This window comes from Gymnogyps californianus, chromosome 9, assembly GCF_018139145.2.
Source record: "Gymnogyps californianus isolate 813 chromosome 9, ASM1813914v2, whole genome shotgun sequence".
NCBI lineage: Eukaryota > Metazoa > Chordata > Aves > Accipitriformes > Cathartidae > Gymnogyps > Gymnogyps californianus.
This window is the reverse complement of record NC_059479.1, coordinates 4,525,944-4,552,689: the sequence shown is the minus strand read 5'-3', so window position 1 is coordinate 4,552,689 and position 26,746 is coordinate 4,525,944. Positions and strand designations below refer to the sequence as shown.

General features: G+C 37.3%; 1 long non-coding RNA gene across 2 annotated transcripts in view; it reads left to right on the top strand.

The window, feature by feature from the left end:
* Positions 1 to 15,064: 15,064 nt before the first annotated feature.
* The window catches only part of LOC127019732 (uncharacterized), a 185,935-nt gene continuing 174,253 nt past the window's right edge, over positions 15,065 to 26,746 (top strand). For both annotated transcript variants that reach the window (XR_007766965.1, XR_007766966.1), the window contains exons 1-2: positions 15,065 to 15,104; positions 17,840 to 17,974. This is a non-coding gene — a long non-coding RNA (uncharacterized LOC127019732). The remainder of the gene's footprint in view (positions 15,105 to 17,839; positions 17,975 to 26,746) is intronic.

The window sequence follows — 26,746 nt, the reverse complement described above, 5'->3', positions numbered from 1 at the left end:
AGTTACAAGTAAGCTCAACTTCAGAAAGTAACCTCAACTTCAGAATGTATAACTTTGCCCTAAAATATATGGCATGTTTGCTAGAGAAAATGTAGGCCTAGAAGAGGACTATAGTAGGTACAGCTACCAGCAATAACAGATACATAAATTGGAAGAATTCAAAACCAACTTCAGATGCATGGTAGCTCTGGCACATACCTCGGTCATGTTTTATATTTTAATTCCTCCTTGTTTATGAACAGTGTTAATTTAGTGTTGGCCAAAATCATCACATGCTGTCCAAATATTCTAATAGGCAAATAAGGAGGAGACGTCATAACAATTTGACTTCCTTGTAATCTAAATCAAGGCAGGCCATTAGACTCAATTTTTTCCCTGATACAATAATAGCAGTATATTCAAATCTAACCAATTCATACCATGGATGTCTTTAACTTAGCAACTATCTACTTGCAGACATATTATCATCTATAATTCTTTCACACTTACAAAATGCTTCCACTCACTTTAACATGAAAAAGTTATGGAAAGGAACAGATCATCTCTCTGAAACCACTCAAAGCTTCCTGACCAAGAGAGCCACACTTTACGATGTCTGAATCATCTCACCATCACTGTGGATGTGTACAATGTAAGAGAAGAAATATTCTTTCTCCTTGGCCATCTGCATTTAACTTGATACATTATACGAAAAAACACAAGCTGACCTGGGAAACAAAAATTTTATCCTATAGTTGATGTGGATATAATGGATTTTAATTTTTTTTTTTTTTTTGTAAGTTTACTGTAGGGGAATTCATAGCACATGGATAATATTGTACAAAAATAAGAACTAAGGTATAAAGGAAAAGAAATTGTTATTTTTATGCCTTGTGAAGTTGACTAACTTTCAGATATTGTACGTGAACTAGATTTGTATCAAATTTATATAGAGCTTTCTCACAGAACAGTGTAGTGAAAAGAAGGGAAAACCAATATCATAATAAGGTCAGAGGATGAGAGAATAACTGAGTTGTCCAGAAAATAAAGCCACACTGGGATCTCAAAAACTGGGATATCATTCCTCTAGGTAATCAAAAACATTCAAAATATCGTTCAAAATGTAGCTGTCCCTTGTGGGGACTTTAAATGAGCCAAGCTTACTTTGTCTGAAATAATGCTTTTATAAAGAAAATATTACAACCAGGGAAAAGCTTTCCTTGTATCCCTTAACAATAAAGTCTGAAAATACAATGTTATTGAAATTCTTTTTATGTGTACTTCAGAAACAAAATCATTTTGGGTTTCTTTAAAGAAACACAGATTGTGTAGATTTTATCTGATTTATACAGTGTAATCATATTTATATCATAATTTTTCTAGTTTGTAACAATAGCCTTATAAATATTTTATTCAGTTCTTTTTCAACATAAATACTTCCATTTCTGGGGGTCACAATTTGATCTGAGTGCAAATAGCTTTAAGCAGCAGGGGTCCAAGCCATAGATATGCATTCAGATTTGGACCAAACTGCTAAAGTGGAATATTTAAATGCTCATATACAGTGTTCATGCTGTTATGGAGCTGGAGAACAAAAGTGATCAAACATACACATATTCCACATTACATATTCAGAAAGAGACACAAAGAGAGAAAAAGAAGGAAAGAAAGAAAAAGAAGAAAGAGTGAAGAGAATGATTATGTGCATTTCTCTCTCTAATATGACAGTGCTCCGTTCATGCTTGTCTTGCACACACTCACATGTTTGAGTTCTCATAATTTTAGTCTTATGCTGTTGTCTTCTTCCTGCTCTCTTTGGGCTGGCACCAACCCTTGCGTATTCAAGGTGTTTGCCTGTATATCCCTCCACATTCTCTCCACAGACCTTTGTTAGTGGCAGAAATCTCAAAGAAAATAACATTGCTGAGAATTTCATTAAGATAAGTTAGCAGGACTGTGGGGGGATGAGGGGAGAAGAACAGGTGAGGTTAGTTATCATTCCAGTGGAAAAAGACATAGTGGGAATTCTTACTCCTTGGCCAGGGGAGAACCCACAGAGGAAGTTTACAGTTGTCTGGTGATGAGAAAACCATTGATCAATCAACGCACCTTTTGCATTAATTGATATTGCAGCAATCCAAGCATCAATCAGCCAAATGTATCAAAAACCAGGCTGATTTTCAGATCCTCTTCCTCTTGTTTCTGTTCCTGAGTCTCATTTTAAATAAAGCCTTAATACATATTGCTATTTACAGTTGGAATCTTCTCTAAGCAAAGTCTGTGGTATCTGGCACCATATTTACCATTGCTAAACAATACATGGCTTCAATTCTATAGATTGCAGTGATATTTCCTTATACATTTAGGAACATATCATGATCGGTTACTTAATCATTATTGGACTGGCTGGCTGTTCATGGTTTTAAATAGTCCTATCTGCTCATAAATTTTACAAATAAGATTCTGCCAGAGTATTCACCTTGGAGTGGATAGTCCAGTGAGATTTGAGAGAATAATAGTTATTTTCAGATCACAAGCCTGTTCACAGCACAGCCTCTGAGACCACTCTATCCCTCATTTGAATACCCTTATTCTGTAGAGTAGGCAAAAAGATATATTTAACCAAATTTATCTCCCTCACTACAGAGATACAACTGTCAGACATACCAGAGAAGCCCTGGATATAGTCCAAAGAACAACATGTACAAAAAAAGACTCCCTCCCCCCCCCCCCCCCCCCATCTATGCAGTTTCTGGTCTTATTCTTATATTGACTTAAGTCTCAAAAGCATGTCTCTCCTAGTGAGTATGAGGGCCTCTATTATATCTCTCTTCTATGATATCTTTCTATATGAGATAGATGTGTAGCTCCATAGTTTGGATAGTGGGAAGCACAGGAATGTCTGCCATAGCTCTACTTTACTGGAAAATTCCCATATGCCCCAAAAATGTATTTGCAGAATCATTTCCACTCTTTAAAAGATATTTAGCTCTGAGCATTTGGTTTCTGGTAGAAATTATCTGAAGGAGTATCCCAGAGAATCACTCTTTAGTTATAGGTTGATTGACTAGATGTGCTTTCACTTACTGTGAGACTGTAATGTGGAAGTTAAAAGTTTTCAAATACAGATACAAAGCAAAAATCAAACAAATGGAAAACAGTACTTAATAAAGGATAAAACCCAAACTCACAGATATTATCAAGTTAACTAACATAGCTAAAGCTAAAGCATTATCGCTATTTCTCTAATCAAGAAGAAATATCATTAAACTATTTCAGATCACTTTAAAAAAAAGTATTATCCTTTGCAGTCTCAAATTTTAGCAGAGTTTCTGAAGATAATTAATCACACAAATGAGGCTTCTGATGGAAAACATGCAGAGGGCTTTCTTGCTGTGAGTTATTTTTGCAACAGAACTACAGTATGTTCGTTCAATTACTATACAGAGCAAATACATGCAGATACGGGTTCAGTTCAGTCAGTTTGCCATCAGTCACAGAAGAAATTATAGAAGCCATTTTAAGACATCAGTTGAGGAATCCTTGGAAAGGCACAGCTTGATGAACAGTGTGCACTTTTAAATATGGAGATCAAGCTTTAAATACACTGCATCCTTTGAAGATACTATTATCATATCCAAGGCGTTTAAAATTATACATAAAGTTGTTGGGCTCTTTTTTCCCCTTTAGGCATTTATCAGTGTTTTACATCAATGATTATTATCAAGGGTATGAAATCATGAGATAGAAAAAAACATAAAACATTGAAAAGTGGCTAAAGGTTAGAAAACAAACAAACAAAGAAACAACATGCAGGGACATTAAATTACAGACAACTTTTCTTCAGCAAGCTGCTTCTAGGGAGATGAAGAAAATCAAACCCTCCCCGTCCAGTTTGGTAACTGTTGTGCCTTAGTTAGGAATATAAGTAAATCATGCAAAGGAAGCAGCCTGGTATCTCTCATAGCTCCATTTCTTTTCCTTCACTTGACTTAAGAAAATTACGGAGAGGGGTTTTGTGTGATCCCCCGGTAGAACTCCATAGTGTTATGGAACTCAGGGATGGTAAAGAGGAAGCAAATACTCTAGCAAAATACCCTGATTCAGTAATTTTGGATCAGATGTTTATCTACTTTGGAGCACTCTGAGCATCAGGTCATTCACAAAGAAAATGAATGCAGCACACATTTTGAATCCTTTGTTAAGTGATTTTCTTTTCCTTTGGCTGTTCATCATTATTAAAATCTGATGTGTGACAGAAATACATGTGAGAAGCATCAGTTAGAACTAGTCCTGTATGGAAAGAAGGAAAGATGAAAATTAATGGGTAAAATAATTGCTGAATGATAGAAACTTGAAATTAAAAATGTGAAATATCCCAGTGCCAGGGTAACTAACTACACATATCCCAGGCAATCTTATCTACAACATAAAAATATTATAGAGTTAAGTTCCATTGAGGAAAATGGTGTTCCTTAAAATGCACCAAAAACTTGCTTTGAATAACATTTAGCACGCTGCTCTCTAAAGCAAAGCTATAAGCATGGGCATTGAGAAATACCTCTGGTATTTCTTGCTATTAGTAAATCAAGATATTTTCGAGTTGTTTACCTGTTTCAAATTTTTTTCATATTAAGCTACTTTAAAACTTATAGTGCTTGTGATTACTCATGAAGAATGTTCAATGGCCATGAATATATTTGAGTGCTCAATGAGAAGAAGGTTTCTAATCATCAAAAGTGGTTAATCCCATCCTCATAGCATCAGCGGTTCATGAAAGCCTCAACTGGTATTGAGAGAGTTCAATAACATTAGGAAATATATTATTTGAGGTGCAGCAGCAGTACCTCAAATACAAAGTATGGAACAGCACAAAAGGAGCCTGAACTTGACACCAGAGGTCACTCCTGTTATATGTTCATGTTTATAGCTTATGGACATTGTTGTCTATTAACTCCAGTATGTATTTTGCAATAGGAGAAATGCAGAATATCACCATTGGGTATAGCCAAGTATGTGGTAAATACGAGATGTTCTACAGCAGGGGAAGATCTTCCTAATTTCTTGATGATAAAGTATAAAATTAGACTATTTTTGTCTTAATACACATTTAATATATGCTTAAAAGTGAAAATGAAAAATTAACTGTCTTAATTGGTTTAAGGACTCTTGACTTCCATGAGATTCACAGATATTTTGAGCTAGCTGTATGTTTTTGGCATGAATACAAATGCTGTTTGCAACAATGACAAGTGCTGATCTTAAAATCATTCATGGCCCTTAGTGGTGTATTTGGGGCTTATTTGTTTCTGCTTTTATAACTTATATTTTGTTTTACTAACTATTTTACATTATCTCTCTTTGGTTTTATGCCAAAGGCTTTTTTAATGAATACATCGATTTTAAGTGAAAAAAGCAAATGTAACAAAAACAAAATACTATTCTTAAATGCAAAGAGTTGCAAGACAAACATTCCTATGAAAATAACGGCTATTAAGAGCATAAATATGTTCAAGTAGAACTAGAAAGTGGTGGTGTTTCCTGCAATGGTAAAAGGAAAAAAGCTTTGCCTGAAAAAGTGTGACAGAAAAGGGCCATGGGGTAGAATAGAGTGGATTTAGAAATTATTTACCTTCTTAGACGATTTTAGCAAACCAGCCTGTTAGCTCTATCTGTCTTGATTATTTGAAACTAAATGTTTTGTGCAGGAAATGAAAATAGGTTGATTAAGCATATTCTCATCCTCACCCCATGCATCCTGTATATTATTATGACACCCTGTGATGTAGGATAGCTACAATGCAGAGGTAATAGATGGGAAATTGTTTCAGGCCCCAGTGGTTCTGGTGTATGATTATGATACAGGCTAGCAATCACAGAAATTGCTTCTGAAAGTCATATACAGCTCACCCATTCACTGAGCTGCTCACGGAAGTCAGGGGATTTGTATGCTTCAGCAAAGCATATGTTATAAAAGAGTTATTTATAATGAAGTCTTGCAGATGAGTCTTATTTCTCTAACTCCTTCATGTGGATTATAGCTTGTGAAGACAGGAAAGAAGAGTTATACCAAATTGTTCTGTAAGTCATTATCTTCCCTTGACATATGGCACACTTTCTTGTTGGAAGCAGACGCTGTCAGTGTAGCAACCTAGCACCAATGAAGACATTGTCAGTTGTATGGTTACATTACACTGAGTGCATAATTAGTCATTTTACATCTACTTTTACTTTATTTTGACAATTAGGAAGTTTAACAAGAGAAGGCTATGGAGGAACTGTGACTTTTCTACTTCAGTCAGAACACAGACTTGAGAATTGAGGAGTATGTACTTCGCACTCTTCGAGTTCAATTTAAATTGAACTAGCACTGAACTAACAGGTTCTCTGAATGTTTTTATCATAGATATACTTAAACGTCTGCTGTAAATTGAAGTAGGCTAAATGTATTAGAAATTAAGTAGATCTTTCCCTGGGAGTATCTATTTTCTTTCTGAAAAGTTTCATTTCAGACATTTAGAAAATATCTAGTACTATCAGTTTTGTACAATATTTATGGTAGTATGTCATACGAATCAGGAAAAGGAAAGGAAAATTAAAAAACCCTGAGAATATAACGGAAATTATGCTTTGCAGATGTTGTAGACATCTCCACTTTTCTATGAAAGCTATGAAGAAAAAGCTGGCCAAACTTTTCCATTGACTCAGCCTTCAAGCACAGATTTTAAGGTTTTATAAAGTTATGATTATGTTTTCTGACATCATGGTAGCCTGTTAATACTAGCTTAGAACTACTCGCTGGATGTACTAGGGTCTAATCTGACTTCCAGGGAGGTCAACAGAAAGACTGTCAGACGAGGCCCTCTAACAGGCACCCGTGACTGACATGTGCTGCTGGTTGAGTCAGGTGCAGGAAAAACGAGACAACCTTCAAGAACTGAGCAGTTTAGTTTTCGTTGCTGAGAGAGTTAGGGACAGCATACCCAGACCTTCACTTACTGTGTATTAAAAACTGCCTATATATATATAATTTGCCATTATTTTAGAAAATGTTTTGATGTACTGAAAGTGGACAGGAAACGTTTTGTTTCTTCCTCCTGTAGTCTACAGGTACAATAACCAACATCCAGAGTTTTTACATCTGGAAATAATGAGAAATTTGGCAAGCAGTCAGCTTCAGTGGCTGAAGAAAATAGGGTTCTCAGTTTCTCAACAGACGCACTTTAGAATTCCCATTAATTTTTAGAATGATGTTCCCAGTTTTATTTTCTATCATTTAAATAGATATTTACCTTCTATGCCAAGCTCTACTTGCATGACCTAATATTATTATTATAATCAAAGAAAACCCTCCCCAGAGATTATATGCTACATATCTCAGGCTCTTAATGAGGACATTGGTAACTGAGAAGCTTTCATTGTACATATTTTACATGTTAACATCACAAACCCAAGCTCCTAATAAGGCATCCTTTTTATTCTGTGATTTCCTCATTGTGCCTATACAGTATTCAATGTCTTTAATTCTCATTTCAGCTGGAAGGCAAATAGGAAGTTACCTAGCAACTTACAGAGATTGATTGTCTACCTCCCTACTGACAGATGTAATGACTAAATAAAGGGAATAAATCTTTTTTTCTGGCTTTTTAATTAAATGTTTACAACTATTTGAACCTTGGGAAGCAACTAAAATGTGTTCCACAATGACAAACATTGAGTAAGAGCTACTTTTCCTGACTTTGACAATTTCTGTTCATATTTTTTTTCTAATTCAAATTGTTACTGTGGAAATTATTAATATAAACAACTTTAAATTATGGGTCTTTTAAGACACCTCCTGAGATCACCTTTTACCAGCTTCATCAAAGTAAACCAGCACCAGTCTCCCACAGAAGCTGCAGATGTTCAGCATTGTATTTGACTATTAGGTCAACTCCTCAGGGGCTAAATGAGGGAAAAAACTTTATTCTTCATGTTCTGAGAAACACTGTGGCCTTCAGCCTGGCCCTTTTTGCACTTCCCATGCATATGCTGTAATGGTCTCCTATGTTCATTTTCAGAATACTTCTCTCTGTTCCATAAAAGAACATGTCTTAAAAAAATATGAAATTGAGTTAAGACTATGAAACCGTACATCGGTTTCATAGCATAACATAGCATAACAACAGAGAAAATCACAGGACGTATTTTGCTACCACTCCAATTATTTACTTCAACTTGTTCAGGCCTGTTTCTGTAAATATAAATTCACAAATATTTTAAAGTGATATGTAATAAGGAGAAATGAGAAGTCAAAAATATCTTCATTTAGGTCCCTTTCAGAAAGGGTATAACAGCAAAATTAACCCAAGTTGGTCCTCTTCTCGCTAAGTCCTTTCTCTAGCTTTTGGCTTTCTGATAGCAGAAGACCAAGCCTGTTGTTCTGCTTCACACACAAAGCTCTTTATGCAATTAAAATGCAATATTGAAAGTGATAATTTATATAAACATTTATTGCAAAGGTTGTGTGTGTCAAGTGACCTGTTTTCCAGCAGCGTTTCCTACAGCAGTTTGATTTTATGCAACCCATCTGGAACAAACTCCCGGAGCATTTTAACTCTGGAATGCAATTTTAACTTTGGTCTCCAGATGGTCCAGCTCCTTAGAGTTTTACTAGTCAAGTCACAAATAAAGTTACCTATGCAAAAATAATAATTAACAAAGATAAGTGCTTGTATTTAGCAAAAAAATCCACTCACAGAAAATTGTCATCTACAGTGCAGAGAGCGCAGTTGACTTTCTCTGTTGACACAGACCCATAGAGAATTAGGATTAAACTGCATCATTTGTTTTCTAAAGTTGAGGAGCCTCGTTGGTGGTCCCCTCCCTTCGTGCATGAGCTGTACTCAGGCCCGGGACTCCCAGGCTGGGCTGGGCTCACTGGGGACAGTGGACTTGTCCCCTTGGCGAGGTCAAGATCCTGCTAGCCCCTCAGCCCCCATATCCCTGTCCTCATGGGGTGAGCCTCCCACTGCTCCCTGGTAGGCACAGTCTTTGGAAATGGGAACTTTCTCAGTGATTTCTAAGGAAGTCACTGAGAAAGCACCATGATTAACAGCTGAAAGGTGAATGACTCCCAATGTTGTTGCAGACCAAGGAATACATTAAGAATTATGGAATCTATTTTACAAGAAAGAGTAAGGAACATCATTGCTGCTTTCAGTTTAAAATGCAAACAAAGTCAAATGAAATATCCATCAAGTCGTCATCTTTTGGAATGAAATTCAAATCAGTCTAGTTTGAGGCTTGCTTCGTTTTATCAGTGTTAGAACAAAGACAGCCCATGCTGCTCAAAAGCACACGGCTGTCTGCCCAGTAAACCTTTGGGTGCAGGGGTTCAGTGGTGTCTTTCTGGGCCAGCTTATGTGCTAGTATTAACCTGTCCATGTATGTAACGGTGAAGGTAATGGTACTGCACTTGTCTGTGCATCTGCTCTGGCTTGCAACTGAAGCTCAGATGAAAGAGGAACCTTTCATACATTGCTATGAATCTGCTGGGAATTTCATTATCTGCAAGAGGGATTTCTTCCCCCCACCAACCTTTATCTTGTCATCTTTCTTTTCCTATTCTGCTGACAGGAATAATTATTTTAACACTTTTGTATTCTACCTGTGGAGTATTTATTTCTGAGAAATTATCTATTACCCACTGTATTTCCTGGTATTATTAATGATACTGCACTGCTTTCCAAAGTTGATAACGGTTTTCTCAGTGCTTCAGAAATATTGTTCTGCAAACGCTGGACATGTTCAGAATCTCTGACACCTTCGGTTAAAATTTAGCATTCATTTTTTTGCAGTCATTTGTGCATATTAGTAATAATCTAGACTGGATACATGTTCAGTTTAGTTGTACTTACTTGGAAATTGAAGACAGCTGGTGCCTCCATTCTGCAGATCCCATTACTCCATAGAGAGATACGAGCTATCTTTAAATGACTGCAGTTTCTCAGAAAAGAAAATTAACCTGTGTTGAGCTCTGTGCTGTCACTACTGGTTTGTTTCCAGTTACCAAATGAATTCATTTATGGTAGTTTTGATATCTCTGTGCTGCACCACAGCTGTCATGGGAGGTATATCTAATGATTTCAGTGAAACTACTTAAACTAGAAAACTAGTACGTATGTGGTTTTATATGTGGTTAAGTGCTTTGCAGACCGAAGCTCTAATACATTTAACTGTCCCTGTGTGCACTAGTATATGGAAAATGAGTGTATTTGTAGAAATCTGTGTTTTCATTTAACTATTCAACATAGCTGTAGGCATAGCCTTTATTAGACATGTATTTGATTCTTTTTGATGTTTCTTATTGTCCATAAAGATTTGAGTTTTAGACAGAAGATTTGAAATAGCTGAAAAATATTAATGGTCATTTACATAACTCCTAAGATAATTAACAGAGAAAAATATAAGTTGAAATCTTGAAGACAATATATTCTCACATATGTATGTATGCATGAGAGATTTTCCAGCAGTTAGAAATTGTATAAATGCTCATTTCTCATTTCTATGGAATTGATAAATTTGTGTATCTACATCAATTTTTAATTCCTTCCTGAGATTATTTCATTCAAGCTATCATCAAGACCTGCACACATGAAACTAATATCTTTTTATTTCTCAGTCTATTGATATTTAAATGGCTTTTATTTAGATATGAGAAAATAGTATTTTTATAAACAATATGCTCCCGTGATTCTGATGTGCCACAGACCACTTAGGTTTAAGTAAAGAGATACGTGCTCGTAGGGATGAGTTTTCTAACTTCTGCTTTCAAGGACTATATCTTGTTTCTGGTAAAGCTTTTCTTATCTGATGTACTGGAACTGACAAGCAGACCACCCCTGAACACGACAGATGGACTTCCCCTGAGCAGGGCCTGATGAATGCTGTGGATAACTGCTGGAGAATAAGGGGTGGGAGACAACACTAATGGACAGGCCCTGACAGGTTAAACATCAACATTTGATACTACAGGCCTTCTACTGTTTTAAAGAATTTTTATTGCAAATAGCTAAATTGTGAAAGCTGAGGAAACAGGAGGCTTGTAATCATGCTGGGTGTATTCTGGGCAGCACCTCTGTCTCCCAGGTACTGTACTGCCATGCTGCTGCTTGAAGTTTGCAGAGGAGCTGTGGAGGAGGAGGGCATCCTGGCAGCCAAGGGCAGAGCACGCCCCGTGCGTGGTGGTAAGCTGAACCCATCATAGTTCTTGTTTAGTGGGGGGGTCTCACTATCTCCTTGCTAGCCACAAACTTCTGGAGAAGCAAAAGGAATGAAATTCTAGTTAAATCTGATACTAAAAAAAAAAAAAAAAAAAGGGCAAAAAATAAACCACCCCAAAAATCAGAAACAGCAAAAGCTTTTCAAGTGAACACTTGACTAAGTAAGTCAAGCTACCTGTGGAGCTGTACATGAATTCAAGTATGAATTCACACTGGAGAAAACAGCCTCCTGAGGTTTAATGTACTACATACAAACAACAGGAAAGTTTTCCAGGGAAGTCATAAATTCTGTTTCCATTACTTCTACATTCATGAAATAAGTGGCTGCTTAATGTAGTCAGATAAAAGCCTTTGGAAGAAAATAAAAAGAGATTTTTATTGTGGATCTTAGAACTCTAGTGTGGCCAGGGGACAGCTGAGAGAGCACGGCAGCAAGCTGTCTGCAGCGACATTACTGTAAGCCAGTAAAATCTAGAGCTGCTTTAAAACAAGCACGGCTAACAGTCTGTACCGCTCTGTCATAAACTCCAACACTCCAAAACACAGGGACTAATACCCTGGAGACTTCCAGTTCACTCTGAGGCATTTTTTTTTTTCCTTTAAGCCAGTGTTATTAAAGTGTTTTTAATGAAGATAAACACACTTTTTCCCCCCCAGTGAGATATCTTTTTGTTTCTCCACCCCGCACTCCCATTTAGTTAACTTTTTAAATTCACAGTGTGTGGTGTAGTGAGTGCAGTCTTGTACCTTCCCCAGCACTTAGTGGAGAAAAAATGGCTGGTCACAGCAGCTTAAACACATGACATTTTAAGCAAAAGTGATTCAGAAAAAGACAACTTTCTTTGCAACAAGAGAGGGCAAGCAACAGAGCTGTCATTTGTTAAATTGGGTATTGTCTCATTAAATTTCTAAGCGTAGTGTCAGGAAAGATTAGGAGCAGACTGACAGATTCAACTGGCTCAACAACTTTGCCACAATCACACAGAAAACATTAGCTCAGCTATTAAGGATACACATAAGCTAATTTCTGACAGACATTTGCTGTTATACTAATTTGATGTCATTACAGTTCATCGAGTATCCCAGCCATAAAGCAAACATACCTTGCCATATGCTGAAAAGAGGATGAAGAGGTAAGCTAGGGAGGGTGAGAGAAACTATTTTCTTCTATGACTTGGTCTTTTCCTATGACTGAGGGATATTCTTATCAAACAAACCATTACAACAAAATGAAATGTACCTTGAACCTTCTGTCAAAATCTGAGTCAAAACCAAAGACTTTCTCAGGTTTCAAAACATCCCTTTTTCCATCTTTTAGGCTATCATATCTCCCATTTGTGAAGCACAGGGAATGGAAATATGGCAGTACTATTACCAAGGTAATCATACTGTGCTCCAGGACCAGATTTTCCTGTGAAATATTCAGGTTGAATTCCAGGCCAGAGTAAGAATAGTGCCTTAGAAGTAAAGCAAACATTTGCATGAAATTTGAGTGAGTTAAACTATGTAATATTTCTCCACAAATATTTAAAGCTCTGAATTTTAACTTCATCTAAATGCAAAATTCCTTCATTTTCATTTGGTTTTGTCAAATTTTTGGCTGGTCTTAAAGCAAAAACAAAAGGAAAAAACCCACCTCTGGGAATAATGTAATTGCTGAAACACCAGGAAGGCTCGTGTTCCTTGGCTTCTCCTGCCTTCAGTGGGGGTGAGGGAGCTGAGGCAGACTGGCTCACACTGATGCTGCTGCCATCCCAGAGCCTTCTGGAGCAGATTGTCATGTCTGTACAGTGAGAGCACCTCCTTTCCCTCCTTCTTCCCTGGCCTTACTGTTCCCAGAGCCATTTCTCACACTTCTTCCCTCACTCCCCACTGCCAGGCAGCCTTTTGCCCTTCCTCAAATATGTTTTCACAGCGGCGCCACCAGCCTTGCTGATGGGCCCAGCTGTGGCCTGCATGCGGAGAGGCTGTTGCGGAGCCAGGTAGAACTGGCTGGAACTGGCTGCGTCCGGCACCAGGCAGCCTCAGCCTCTCCTCACAGAGGCCATCGCCACGTACACAGCTTTTCTGGGCCAAATCTTTGACAATGTCTTCATTTCTCTGAGAAGAAATACATCCTGTTTGCAAAGTCGGAGGGGAGAAGTTTGCTTCTTTTAGGTGTGGTCTCGACTGTTGTCCCTGTTGTGCCATAGCTCCTTAAAAAGCAATACAAGCAAAAGGGCTACTCCAGAGATAGACAGCGAGAAAAGGCTTTTGTAGCTAAAGGTGAGTTGGAAGGATGCGAGGCCTGCAGGTGTATTTTGAAAGACAGGCTGGTTGGGAAGATTAAAGTTTGTATTCTACTATGGGACCCCAGGACCTTTCTGCTCCAGTGTGTGCTAGGCCTCTTTAGTCAAAGAACTTTTTAATTCATTACACAATGAAATGTGGATAAAACTAACACATAAAGTACAGAACAGCTGGGAAGTCAGACTTCTGCACACAAAGCAGGGTATTCACAGATGCCTTTCACATCACACAGATGCTTGTGAAAGGGCCATACTTTTATGCCAGTAGTGCGCTGTGCTAGTAAACTCAAACTATCATGTTTCTTGTGACTTAATACTGTTTTTCATCACTTCCCACTTTCTGCCATGGCTGACGTGGAGCTTTGGGGATTTTTTTTTCCTTTCCTGCTACCTGTCAATGGAGAGAATTGGGTCCGAGTGCCTTAAAAATGCCAGCTAAATGCTCTAAAACTACATCAAGGATACTATATCATAAGGCTGCACTTCAGTCATAACGATCAAAATACATGTATGAATGAATTGATTACAGACTTCACCATAATTCCAAACTCACAGTGTTCACTTACTCTTTATCTTCGGTAACTGTATTCTGTACATATACATACATAGAGATAAATATTCACACACTTACCTTTGTGAAGAGTCTATATTCATAGCATTACAGGCAGAGATATAATAATGATCTGTCAAATAAGCAATATAGATAGAATTTGTTTTATCCTAATGGCTTCTTTTTCTTGGTGTAATAGGAATTGGTTTATGTTTCTTGCACAGGAATTGTACATGACATTCAGGGATTAAGGTTCTTGAGGCCTACTTCCATCAGAAATGGACATTTGAAACTCTGTGCTATCATAGGCATCTCATTATAGTTCATTAGCTGTTGTTTTATCTTCAAGTCTATATAATAAGACAGATTTTGATACCCCCTCACCTTGAAACTATTTTGTAAATTTTCTTTTCTCCATCCCAGAGTCAAACTTTTACCTGCAGATTTATGTTCCAGTTTAAAAGCAAGTACTTTTCTCGCGCTAAACATGACCAACAAAACCTAGGCAGCAGAGCACTAGATCCACAGTGGATGGGACTCTGCATAGCTCTGGGATGTCAGCTTTCTCCAGATAATATCAATTCAGATCAGCGGAAAGTTTGCCCCAGTGTTTAACAGGTTTGAAATTCACTAGAAATGTAGAGGATGTACTATCTTTATTTTGATACCTATGGTTTTTTATGACATTAGAAAAAGGAATAAATACACTAAAAGTTATTTTAAAGCATTTAAATATCAGAAAATAGTTGTACCTAAACAAGTCCTTCTCAGATACATTTGCAATTAGCTGGCATATTTTCCATGATGACCACATATATATCAGTCTAAGTCCTGCTCTGTTTCCAAAGGTGCTTCTGATTGGCTTCACCCCAGTGAGGGGAAGGGCTTATAGCCATAGCACCAGGTGCCTGGTTTGGCTTTTCCTTTCCTGGTAGGTAGCAGCTGTGCAGGAAGTAACTGCCAACCTTGATACTGGTTGAACTGGAGGGAGAACTGCAACAAGAACCTTGCTTGTGAAAGCAGGTATTTTAATATATTTTACTTTCCTTTAAACAGATGGTAGAAAAAGAGCAAAGAAACCCATGCTTTTTCTTGTAGGATAGCAATGTGCAGTATAAATACTATCTGTCAACTTTAGAGGTTGAGTGTTTAACTCTAAAGTGTTGTCCCATGTGGGAGAATATTCTTGGTGTTGTTTGTAGGTGGAGGTAATTTGTTAGGGCTGGAATGTGGTCATAGTGGTATAAATCAAAGATAACCTGGTAGACCATAAACACCTTTTTTGTAACTGTAGAGTGTATTTTTAATTTAACACTGGTGTACTGTGAGTAGTCAGCTCAATTGTCCTTTTGGGTTTTCCCAAAGGTAATGGGGGGAAATGTGGGATTAAATGTCTATTTCTCTGTTTAGGAAAATAAACTTATTTCTCCACAACAAAGCTGTATCAGCTTTTAGGGAAATCAGGAACTATATCTTCATCATGTGATTTTTAAGTTTTCAGCTCATCACTATATTCTTGGGTGCAGCTGCACCATCTCAGAATTTGGTTCATAGCTAATATTGCAGACAAATTGGGGGTTATGAGAACAGTCCTTTTCCTTTGATACTAGTGGAGGAACAAATTAGGCAAGCAAGATTACAACCAGATTTTTTTTTTTTGTGATTCTGCCTGGTTTGTGCTGCAACATGAGCAGTAATGGTCCATAAAGCAGAGTCTTTCAAGACTGAAGGCTCTTCTTGGTGTGAGGTCAGCTTGCAGAAGATTTTATTAAACTGCAGTTAATAAGTCAACTAAAATCAGATTCACAGTCAGAAAACCAATCAGCTGAGCAATTATTTTCAAATGTATACAGTTCATCTTGATTCTCTATATAAATGCTTAAACACTTTTTTGAAGAACTTCTGTAAACAAAATTTATTTTAACAAAGTGTCCTTTCTTTTAATTGGTTTTAAAATAAATCTGTTTATGTGATTTTTTTTTTGTGTGTGAAATGGCTTTTAAATACGATATGTTTTATAGATTTCATAAAATGTGTTTTGTTTTTACTTCTATAAGGCAAAGGATTTTATTTATCAATAGAAGAATAATACTTGGCTGATAGAGAACAGTCTCATTAGAGATAGGACTTATAATTTAATGTGCGTAGGAAGTGATAAGCAATAGCTCTGCTTCTCCAGTAATAATGGCAGTTGTGATGTAGTGTGTGTATAATACAGAGGATTCTTCTTTTTACTCAATTCCAGAAATATATCAAGTCTTTGCTAATTTTCTATTGCTAACTCTACGTTAGCTGAGCTGCAATATTGTATATACAAAACTTAAAGTGCTACTCTGCTTTTATTGCTTTGCCTGACAGAAACTCTTTTTGTGTTATTAATTCTAATGCAGAACAACAGGGAAAAAAATACGCTTACCACATGGTAGTGGTACAAAGAAGTTCCTCCATAGAAGAGAATCATTGTCAGGGTTGCTGTTATTTTATTACTGTTCCCAATTATTTGACTGTTTCACAGCAGTCATAAAACAGATATTAATCAGAAAAAAATCAATATGTTAATTAGAAAAATTCAATTCACCAATGGCCAAATCCTCTGGAAAGGGCAGTAAATAGCTAATTACTTTCAGAGCTGAACATTTCAGGAAATCTAGCTTTCTGAAACTGCCAGAGACCTGAAAAGAAGGAAAAAGTGGAAGAACTATAATTTCTTGACAAATCTGAAAGATCATTAGGCTAATTTATACTGGCCTTTTCAGCAAGATTTTTCAAGATTTTTAAAGAGCTTAAAATTCCCATGAAGTTTCTGGAATGTAGAGTGATTCATAAAGAAAAAAGAGAAGAGTTAACAAGTTAAGTTCTGTTTGTGTGTGATGCAACTGGTAGTGCTTGTTTTCAAAACAGTATAGAAAGCCTTAAATCCTGCTTGGTCTGCTGAAATTCCAGGTTCATTCAATAATCACATTGTCTTTAAAATGCTATGACTTTGTTTTATTGTTTGAGTTTTTTCTGAATTTTCTCTTTTCCCTTCCTTAGTTCATAATGTGTCTGATAAAATTAGCACTGGTTCTGCTCTTTATGTAAAAATCTCCACAAGAAAGTCTGTGAATAGTTCTGTTGGGAAGATAAAGACTTATACAAGAAGCAGCTTTATAAACGTCCTCGTCTAATTTTGACATCTTCTAAAGTATTCATAGATGGTGCATACAACTCCTTTAAAAGGGCTTTATAAATCTATTTGTACCTTTGATTCCTTCAACCTCTAGGTTTAGTCCAGGAGCTTGCTTTTGCACAAAAATCACATTATTTATACCTACTTTTAAGAGTTTGCTTTTCCTTTTCAGCTTTGCTACTGCTTACTACTTTCTCTGTTCCTTTCAGTAACGTTGGCTCTAAGGCTCTTCTGATGCCTCCACTTCTCTATACAAACTGATTTCTTCTGTTCATTGAAATCCTTCTGTGAAGTTCAGTTCTGCAATCTCATCTGATCTAACAATTTTCCATAAACTTTCAGCTGAATTTTCTCATGGAACATGTTGCAATATTTTTTTATTATCAGTAGATCTGCATTTACAGTGGGGCCTCTAAGCTTACTTCAGTATTTTAAGTAATTCATTAACAATTATACCTCTGTGTTGTATTCTATCTGAAATTTTGGACATTTTTATTTTTTATCAACATTACAGCATCTTAGATCAAAGACTGCTGGATGGCCTTAACAGCCTGATTTTTTTTTTTTCTTCCCTTCCTCTAATTCTTAGGGTTTGTCTACAGACGTGCAGTCAGTTATCTTTGCTGCAAGCCAGCTGGGTGGAAGCCAGTTCTTGTTCAAAAGCCATGTGGCAGAATTACTGTGAATATAAGCTGAAGCTACTGGATCCCGCCTCTTGGTTCAGGTCAGGTAGATGTGTCTGTGTCGGCCTATTCTGGGATACAAAGAGCTTGAATTGCCTTTGAAAGTGGACTCCTCAAGGAGTAATACTGTGCAAGGTATAAATGAAGTACGGTACACGTAACCGAGCATCTTTGGGGGGCTGTCAAATTTCTATTAAGGATTTAAAAGGTTTTCTTCTCTTTCATTTTAGTATTACCTTTTGGAAATGATAGTTCTGTTTTTTGGAGAGATATATTTCCCTGGAATTTTAAGTATACTTCTTTCTTTTTAAAAAAATTACTGAGTATTTTATAATAGTGCTTTAAAAATGTTTCACTTATGTTGAAAAAGTACTAGTTTTAGTGCTTGGTACTGTCAGAAGAATGTGTTTGCCCAGCAGCTTCAGTCCAAGATGGATGGAGAGATTAGATGTTGACTGTATGCACATAATTTCTCTGTTACTATGGTCCAAAGACAGACTTTGATTTTTCCCATTATTAGGAGTAGCAGAGCTGTGTGTCTTCTGGCAATGACAAGTTTAGTTTCCTGCTTATGAAGTCTGATGCTATATTATGGTGCGTTAAGTTAGAAATATAAGGTATGAAGGGTTTATGTGGAGAGAAAATAATCGGTGAGAAACATAAGTTACTGTATTGAAAAGACCCATTTCTGGATTTATACTTAATTTGTATTTGTTATATTTAAATTTACATTCATTAGAATACATTAAGATGTACATCAGTGTTCAAGTAGGGCTCCTAAGTAAGATAACTTTGGAAAAGAAATTTACTTGTGTATGTTTAGAAACTTTTGGTCATTTCACAGAATTTTTCCTTTTGGACCTCGAAAATTGTGTTTCCAATTACTGTTTGAGGAAACTAGAAATTATGGCTATACAGGAATAAAGTGTCACTATGTCGAGGAGAGAGAACAGGAATAATACTGATACATAAATAGGCATCTTCAGATTTTATTAAGGAGTTAGCAACAGTGGGGGAGAAAAATTTCACTTCATTGAATTAAAGATAAAATTTGTCAATCAGTGGAACTTATTCTAATCTCAAATACATTAATCATTTGAGGGATCTCGTTTTTGATAACATAATTTTCTTTCAAGTACTGATGACATCCAAATCTAGATTGTGAATGGAGCCAACTTGTTAAGGGAAATGCTATTGCTCAATAATGTTATAATAATAATGTATTAATAAATTAGATATTAAATAGTCTGCACCCACCTCTAGTGTAGGTCAAATAAGGAAGACCATTTGCTCATGTTATTTAGATAAAGAAAGGAAAGAAAAAAAACCTGTTAAATCAGAATTACTTGCTCCTTCTGTCGGTGATTTGCCAATGCAGCTGGGAGAGGAGGCATATTTAAACTGTCTGGCTGCAAAAATCTTGGAGGAGAAACATGCTAACTTGAATGTATGAAGACATAGCCCTTAGTAACTGCTACACAAATATCCCTTTGAAACCTTCAAAAAGTATCAGGACCACCTCTTGTGACCATACGCACATCTATGAAATAAACACATGAGGAATAATATCTTCTCATAGTCAAGAAGCAGTCTGATGAACTGCGTTTCATGAAGTGGTCAGCTTTACGTTATCAACTGCAGAAGTCAATATTTAGATGCATCTGATAAACCTTTTGAATTTTGAGAGGATTTTGAATCTACAGATCAATGAAATGATTAAAAGTAAACATGTCCATCCATATTTCTGTGACTTGCAATGTGAATTGCATTAATCAGCTATACAACTCTGTCAATGGAGGTTAGTTCTGGTCATGTACACCATAGGAGAGCACAACTGAATTCAGTGTGTCAGGGGCAGACTACATGGAATCTGTCCTGGCAGTAGTCCTTAACGTTTATTTTTAAAATATCAGTATCTTCACCAGATAGATCTGAATGATGAAACAAATCTAAAATGAAGTTACAAGATGAAATGACTAACACCACCTTTGAAATAGTGCATTTTCACTCTTTAGTGTTATCTTTAAAGAACAGATGTATTCAGATAAGCTTATGTACTGAAAAGTATATATATACCTTAAGTTACAGAAGTGAGAATAAAACAGCTTATAAGCAGAGTTATCCTTTAAGTAGAAGAACAATAAAGAGATGCAAAGGAAAAATTAACTAGAAGAAAAAAAAAATCTCCTACATAAAAGACAATATCCTGTACTTCTGCTGTACCAAAATCAGATGCTTTCAAGAAAAGAGCACAAAATGAAATATTCTAGTAGCTAGATGTTGATCTTCACTGATAATTAGTTTTTAATTTGACATGATATCTCAAATTTTCATCATGATGATTTATCTAATGCAAGCTTATGAAGATGGTGGAAAGTATTGAGGTGATGAAGCTAAAATTATTGCTTCTTATTGAAGAAAGGTATCTAAATATCTGGCTAACTTACTTGCAGGTCTTTAACTTCAGAGAGAATGGTAAATGATGATATTCTCTGGAAAAGAGACCACTTTTAAGTCCCTAAAATTTTCTTCTGAAATCAGATCTATGTAAGTGGAGTCATATCAACACAAAATTTCATTATGCAACTAGGGCATAAAATCACATTAAAGGATCATTATCATTAGTAGTAAGAATAGCTTGGCAAAAAACTTTACTCTGACAATCACAGAATTGGGTCAATTTGAACTGTCTTCAGATTTGTTGATTTCCTCCACTGCTTCTGGCCCCAAAAAGGAAAAAATGCTGTTTGGCTATTTCTTGTTAGAAATAGTTATAGTTATTACCTATTTGTATATCACATGTCAGATTTTGGTTTTAATGTTTACATGAACTACTAGATTAAAATATTAATAACAGCAATGTGATAATGCCAGAAAAGTTTAATAATGAGTTAAAAATATATTTGTAGAAAAAAAATCTTTCAAAAAAAAAAAATCCATCCCCTTCATCTCATTCATGCTGGCCAAGCAAAAGGCAGGAAGACAAGACAAAGCAAGTGGTTACACTGCAGAATTTCATGCTGCAACCCCACTTTCCATAATTAATTTCCTGTTCTGTCGTGATGCAGGAATAATAAAGCAGAGTATTAGTCATTCAGAAGACAGCAGAGAGAAGATGTAAACCTGTAAAAGTAGCCTGAAAAATGTTTCAACCATAATTTAATGCAGTTCATAGTTTGATTTTTAAAGTATGGTAGCAAGTTGCGTTAATATGGCTAAGCTATGACACGCTTACATGCTTAAACAGCTTATGCAAATAGTAAAGGACTCATTGTTTTTGAGTATTTAGGACGCTTGGCTGGATGCAGGGTGGGCAGGTGGAAGAAATCTTGATTCAGATTTGTGACTGTAACCCTTGTGCAAATTTACTGGATTATCATGTATAAACATGGATTTTTAATCACATGAATTCACTGACAAACATTTCCAAACAGCACGTTTTTAGTTGTATGTGCTCACAGAAGCTCAAAGTTGGAGTAGTTGATGCCATTTTGGCAATATTTGTCAAGGGACTTTCATCAGATATTGAGATGCTTAAAAATGAGCAGCTTCAAATAACTTTTTGTGGGAAAAGAAAATGTGACTGTAAATTGAATAAATGTTTGATATTGTAAGGAAACAATGTAAGTGTGTGTATATACATATAAAATTGCTGAATAGCCTGTTTTGTGTTTTAATTGTAAGCAGGACAATCTCCAAGAACTCTAGTACTGAAGAAATTGTTAATATTGACAACATAACCTGAAAATTTAATTAGCTCAGGACATTGAATATCAGTCTGGAAGCAGTATGTGATTATACACAAATCATTTACATTTGACTCATTAGAAAGTCACTTGAAAAAGCAAAGTCCATGTTATCAATGTTTAAGGTAGACAAGCTTAAACTGGTAAATAATTTGACACCTGCCTTTAGTAAAAGGAACCTCACACTACATGAAGTAGTAGCTGCAATGTCTTTTGCTGTACAGAGTTCTATAACATGTAAAAATTAATAGCTCTTAATCAAAAAGCAAAACATAAATTATATTCTCTTCCGAGAGATGTCTAAATAATGCTTTTTTACTTCAGTGAAGTGATGAGCTTTTGACTTCTGTGTTTGAAAGTAATTAAGATATTTGCCTCTCTGTTTTGAAATGTAGAGGTACAACAGTTAAAGCCAGATACTATTAATAGGAATATTTCCTATTGATTAAAACAAACTAGTGTTAAATCTTAGGGTTTATAGCAAGACTGCGTCACTTTGTATGAAAGAATGTCATCTGTTTTTATAAATCTCCGCACACTTAAATATGTGTATATATGGCATGCACACGTTTACGTGTATATAAATACACATTTGTATATAAATAGTACATCTTTCACATTTCTTTCTTCTTCCAGAAATATTTATCGCTTTTCGTCTTTGCTATGATACTGCAGAAATTTGCATGTGCTTACTAATAATAAAACTTAGAACAATCAGTTAAAACCTTTCTCTCATATTCTCTAGAATTAATCTAATTCCTTCTGCAAGCAATATATCCTGGATCTCTGCAGCAGTCTATAGCTTCTCATGTGTAGTATGAAAGAAGTCAGAGTCCTTTTTTTTTTTTTTTTTTTCATTCTGCAACATGCTAATTTCCCTGCTTGCTCTGGCTTATGTTGTAGGATAGAATGACTAATAGCTCTCTGTTTACCTTCCTCCACATAACTTGAGCACTTTATCATCAGAGCTTTTGCACTTGAAAATATGTGTGTGTGCTAGTGAATGGAAGTTGTTTCCATAATAAGAACAGAAGAGAATTAAATTATCGGTGCTATTTAGAAAGAAATACTTTGGTTGTTGGGTTCTTCTTATCGCCAAAGGTCTGTCACTTAGGCCTGTACTAGAATTCATGTGATGTTTAAACCTCTGGCTCTGGGGATACCTTCAGCCACAGACAGACAGAATCACCAGAACTGGCTTTGTGGTTCTATTTCATTTTTCTTTATAGTTGTACTCTGGTCATGTGTATCCCCTGAACTCCTCATCTTGCTGACTGCTTCTCTGATGATGTATAGTTGCAACATGTCATCAGTGTGCTGTGAGAACCTATTATACTGCTATATATCATTAGAGACCCTTCTCTCAAGACAGGTTACTATTATATATCATTAAAATGATGGCCAGTAGGAACAGGCATCCCAGAGAGGGAATCTTAGAATTTTATGTGGGGAAAAAAATCCTAGTTTATAGGTGAATTGAAAAAAAAAAAAAAAGAATACAATAGGTGGGAGTTATAATATAAATAATATTAAAAATAAATATTATTTGTAATATAAATTTTGTATCTAGAAGGAGTTTCTAGGTCATAAAAACAAACTCATGCACAGCAGAAAATGTTTATAACTGAGATTTTTATGCATAAGACCTGCTGTGCTGTAACTTGCTGAGTTATGACAGGTATGACCGGTCTGTGCAGAACTAAGAACCATTCTGAAATTAAAAGGGACTGTAGAATTTTTCAGAATCTAAATAAGTACAAAATTCACAGTATGAATCTGCCTACAATGCTATACTAAAGCTGTGTAACTTGCCCAGTGTCTCAGAAATAATCATTTTAGGTGATGACAGGCTTGAGAAGCTGAGTACTGAGAGGAAGATGTGGGTTCTGTTCATAAGAGTTTCCAAACATATGGAAACTGTAAGCAACTGTGCATGTACATACAATTCCCATTGAAGTTGCCAGAAATTAACTGAAATTATCCAGGAATAGAGTTTGACTTGGAATGTTTGCTATAACCTTGTTATTACAACAGTCTTTGTCAACTTCTCTTGTTAGTGAGGATTTGGCAAATACATATGCATTAACACTTTTCTAATGCAAATATATTTCCTACTTTGTAACATAAAAATGTATTGATCCCCAAAAATAATAAAAATGTGGACTATATGTATATGTGTTTGTAGATCTGGAATGGGATGTTTTATCTCTTTCTGCATTAGTGATGGCATGCTGCAGTGAATTAGGCTGCTGAAAGCTGCTTGTCCTTTCCCGCTCCTCAGTACAGCATACAAGAAGCCTTTTCCTCTGTAATTGCAACAGAAATGTTTACCTACAAACCAAGTGGTTAAAAAACAAGACTGCAACTCCGTAACACTAATATCTATCCTTAGAGATTTTCATTGTTTTATATCTACTGAAACATTAAGCCTCATCACTGTCCTATTATCTCTATTAGAATTAGATATTGGTATGTCTCCTGCATACTTAGTATTCTGTGATTCTAAAGTGCATAATACAGATGTTACGGAACAGAGTTTTTTGGTGGTGTGTTTTTTTTTTTTCTTTCTGTACATGGTGTCATGATGTGATGGTTGGAGACCGTCTTGGGCATAGCAATCGTGAAATGATAGTTTTCGATTCTTGGAGAACTAAGGAGGGGGGTCAGCAGAACTGCTATCTTGGACTTCTGGAAGGCAGACTTTGGCCTGTTTAGGAGACTGGTTGACAGAGTCCCTTGGGAGGCAGTCCTGAAGGGCAAAGGACTCCAGGAAGGCTGGACATCCTTCAAGAAGGAAATCTTAAAGGAGCAGGCTCTTCCCATGTGTCAAAAGATGAGCTGGTGAGGAAGAAGACCTGCCTGGCTGAACAGGGAGCTTTGGCTGGTACTCAGGAAAAAAAGGAGAGTTTATGACCTTTGGAAGAAGGGGCAGGCAACTCAGGAGGACTATGAGGATGTTGTGAGGTTATGCAGGGAGAAAATTAGAAGGGCCAAAGCCCTACTAGAACTTAATTTGGCTACTGTGGTAAAAGGCAATAAAAAACGTTTCTATAAATACATTAGCAACAAAAGGAGGGCTAAGGAGAATCTCCATCCTTTATTGGATGCGGGGGGAAACATAGTGACAAAGGACGAGGAGAAGGCTGAGGTACTTAATGCCTTCTTTGCCTCAGTCTTTAATAGTAAGACCAGTCGTTCTCCGGGTACCCAGCCCCCTGAGCTGGAAGACAGGGACAGGGAGCAGTATGAAGCCCCCATAATCCAAGGGGAAGTGGTTAGCAACCTGCTACACCACTTAGACGCACACAAGTCTATGGGGCCGGATGGGATCCACCCAAGGGTACTGAGGGAGCTGGCGGAAGTGCTCACCAAGCCACTGTCAATCATTTCTCAGCAGTCCTGGCTAACCAGGGAGGTCCCAGTTGACTGGACGTTAGCAAATGTGACGCCCATGTACAAGAAGGGCAAGGAGGATCCGGGGAACTACAGGCCTGTCAGCCTGACCTCTGTGCCAGGGAAGGTTTTGGAGCAGATCGTGTTGAGTGCCATCACACTGCACATACAGGACAACCAGGTGATCAGGCCCCATCAGCATGGGTTTATGAAAGGCAGGTCCCGGTTGACTAACCTGATCTCCTTCTGTGACAAGGTGACCCGCTTAGTGGATGAGGGAAAGGCTGTGGATGTTGTCTACCTAGACTTTAGTAAAGCCTTTGACACTGTTTCCCACAGCATTCTCCTGGAGAAACTGGCTACTCATGGCTTGGACAGGCATACTCTTTGCTGGGTGAAAAACTGGCTGGGTGGCCGGGCCCAAAGGTTGGTGGTGAAGGGAGTTAAATCCAGTTGGTGGCCGGTCACAAGTGGTGTTCCCCAGGGCTCAGTATTGGGGCCAGGTCTGTTTAATATCTTTATCAATGACCTGGACGAGGGGATCGAGTGCACCCTCAGTAAGTTTGCAGACGACACCAAGCTGGGCAGGAGTGTTGATCTGCTTGAGGGTAGGAAGGCTCTACAGAGGGATCTGGACAGGCTGGATCGAGGGGCCGAGGCCAGTTGTATGAGGTTCAACAAGGCTCAGTGCCGGGTCCTGCACTTGGGTGTCAACAACCCCATGCAATGCTACGGGCTTGGGGAAGAGTGGCTGGAAAGCTGCCCGGCAGAAAAGGACCTGGGGGTGTTGGTCGACAGCCAGCTGAATATGAGCCGTCAGGGTGCCCAGGTGGCCAAGAAGGCCAACAGCATCCTGGCTTGTATCAGCAATAGTGTGGCCAGCAGGACTAGGGAAGTGATTGTCCCCCTGTACTCAGCACTGGCGAGGCCGCACCTCGAATCCTGTGTTCGGTTTTGGGCCCCTCACTACAAGACAGACATTGAGGTGCTGGAGCGTGTCCAAAGACGGGCAACGAAGCTGGTGAAGGGTCTAGAGCACAAGTCCTGTGAGCAGCAGCTGAGGGAACTGGGGTGGTTTAGCCTGGAGAAAAGGTGGCTCGGGAGACCTTATCGCTCCCTACAGCTACCTGAAAGGAGGTTGTAGCGAGGTGGTGGTCGGTCTCTTCTCCCAAGTAGCAGCGATAGGACAAGAGGGAAATGGCCTCAAGTTGCGCCAGGGGAGGTTTAGATTGGATATTAGGAGAAATTTCTTCACCGAAAGGGTTGTCAAGCATTGGAACAGGCTGCCCAGGAAAATGGTTGAGTCACCATCCCTGGAGGTATTTAAAAGATGTGTGAATGTGGTGCTTAGGGACATGGTTTAGTGGTGGACTTGGCAGTGCTAGGTTAGCTGTTGGACTCTATCCTAAAGGTCTTTTCCAACCTAAACGATTCTATGATTCTATGATAGTATTTCTAATCTAAAACCAAAGTAAACATTCATGTGCATACATAGTGTTGATGAAAGTGTTACAAGTAGAACAGTTTGGATTCTTGTTGGATTCACTTTAAATGTTTTGATTTGTTTTGTGTTCTAGCTTTTCCTTAATTCAGTTTTCCACTTTCCTAGAATATCTCCAGACTTGCTTAAAAAAACCCCAAACAACTAAATCTTGGTTCTCTTTTTAATACTAG